Raw genomic sequence first — 2,701 nt, forward strand, 5'->3', positions numbered from 1 at the left:
ATTGCGAACTATTGCTTAAATTTGTTGGCCAAACAACTCAGTTTCGTTTATCGTCTTTGTTCATGCAAATGAAACAAAATATGTGAATGACCAGTTTAGATTTATGTCAAACACCTTGTATGCATGCTAAGCAGAATACTGCACAAACATGATTTTCTCGGGATTAAATCGAGAGAGAGAGGAGGCAAATCGTTAGGAAGAAAAGATCTTGGGTAACTACATCGAAAACTCATGGCATTCTCGTTCTTGCTCCCGTTGATTGTTTGGGAAAGAGGGATCAGCCCGAGGTCTCCGCTCCACCGCTGCACCTCTGTTTAACGCCAACAGTTTTCTTGGCCGTGGGTGATGGTGATTGGTGCCCTCCATGGCAAAGAAGAGGCAGATGAGGAAGAGATCGAAAAGGAACAAAATAAGCAAATAGAAACTCAAGAGAGAGAGAGAAAAAAAAAGAACCGGGGAGATCATACCCCAAAACACCAAGAAAAGGCATGGGGAAATAAGAATAGAAGAGAACCACCCACATAAACCAAGGATTAAAACGTAAATAGGCTCTAGCTCGTCCGAGTGCGCGCTCGCCACCGACGCCCACGCACAAGCTCACCTCCGCCGACGTCCACGCACGTGCTCACCGCCGATGCCGATGCCCACACACGCGCACGTTGCCATCGCCCACGCGCTCCCCTTCACCGCCGCCGCCGCGGCCGCCGCCGGCCTCGCGTCCGGTCTCCTCCGTCGCTCCGGCGCTCCAAGCCGCCGCTTCTTTCATGAGAGAGAGATCGAAAAGGAACCGGTACTCGGTGGTGGGGAATTGGGAAGCCGGGAGAAGAAGGCGAGGGCGAGAGACGCCACCCCTAATTTTGGTCCTCGTCGAGGCCGACGGCACGAGAGAGAGAAGAGCGAGGAAAATCTCACGGGAGAGGAGAGAGGCGGCGGCATCACACGGAGGGGACGGAGGTGTCAGGGGAGAGGAGGAAAATACCGGAGACGCATGTGAGAGACGATAATAGGGTTTGCTCCCGATATTTACGGCTAGCCGACCCAATCATGAGATGCCGCCCCGTGCTCCGCCTCTCCGCCCCGTGCCGGCGCCGCTCCTCTTGGCCGCCCCGTGCTCCGCCTCTCCGCCGCCGGCCCGGAGCTCGCGGCGCCGTCGACGCCCTCCTCGCGCCACGTCGACGCACGGTTCAAGGGCAAGCCCGCCGTCGCGCCGCCCCCGCGGTGGCCCGTCACTCGCGCCTTGCTCGCCGCCGCGGAGGAGGTCGCCGAGATGGTGCACCTGCTCCTCTCTCTCCTGCATCAACCGCCGGCGCTGCTCAAGGCGGCGAATGGGGAGCGGGGATTGGGGAGAGGAGAAGAGGCGGCTCAAGGCAGGAGAGGCGGGGATTGGGGAGAGGAGGAGAGGCGGGGATTGGGGAGGAGCACACGATGCGCCAACGCCGGGCCGGGAGGGCTTTTTACCGACCCATGGATAAAATGCGGGTTCGCACGAGGGCCTCGCGCCCTGGACCGAACGGACGGCCGAGATCGCGCCACGTCAGCTCGATCGGACGGCCCAAAATCCAAAGCGCTGTGAGAGCTCCATGAGGGTGCAGCAATCATACCGTGGGATATCCTTTTGGTGTGGGGCGCAGGCAGGGCCCTTTCCGATAGACGAGAGAGTGAGTTGAAGGTGGCCCGGCCCCGGCCGCACGCCATTAGCAGGCACGGTGACCCGGTACATGGCAATCAGTGGCCTAAACCAGCAAGATCGACTAGCTTACCTAGCACAGCTGGAAAACCATGCATTGAGCTGCTTTCCCTCGAGCCCAACCACAGACCACAGTACTCATGAGTTCACGATAATGTTCTCCTTTGTTAATAGCGCACCGGCTCGACAATCTACTTCTACATCGTACTACTACCTCCGTTTCAAGAAATAAGGTGTTCTCGTTTTACGAGTTTTTTGTTTGATCAAGAATTACTTTAAATAGATAAAGATTATTTGTATAAAATTAGTATCATAAAAAAGTGCTTTTTAATACGAATCCAATGATACTAATTACATATAATATAATTAAAATTTCGTTGTTTAATTTTTATGAGCAAAGTTCGTCTTGAAATACGCGTGCGCCTTATTCCTTGAAACGGAGGTAGTACATCCTACACAAATGCGCATTTTATTGACACTTTTCCTTAATAAAACTAGTCAAAGTGGAGAGTACTACCTCCATTCTAAAGATTAAAGATTATATTATTTTTCGAACGTCAAACTATATCAAGTTTGATGGTGGATAATAATTAAATACATGTAAATGTTACTGCTTTCACGGTAGATAATACTCAAATAATGTGGAGTCATGTAGAGTCATATTCATTAGGTTGTAGATTTATCTTGTCTTGAAAAATGTGATGTTACGATAAGAGTTTTGATAATATATGTAGTTACTCCGTAGCACTAATCATCTCTCTCCTATTTAATGACATGCTATGTCACCTAGATGCATATATATGAAATATATACTACCTCCGTTTTAAGGAATAAGGCGCTCCCGTTTTACGAACTTTTTGTTTGACCAAAAATTACTTCAAATAGATAAAGATTGTTCGTATGAAATTAGTATCATTAAAAAGTGTTTTTCAATACGAATCCAACGATACTATATACATATAATATAATCAAGATTTTATTGCTTAATTTTCATGATTAAAGTTCGTCTTGAAA

The sequence above is a fragment of the Lolium rigidum genome, chromosome 7 (assembly GCF_022539505.1).
Source record: "Lolium rigidum isolate FL_2022 chromosome 7, APGP_CSIRO_Lrig_0.1, whole genome shotgun sequence".
Classification (NCBI taxonomy): Eukaryota; Viridiplantae; Streptophyta; class Magnoliopsida; order Poales; family Poaceae; genus Lolium; species Lolium rigidum.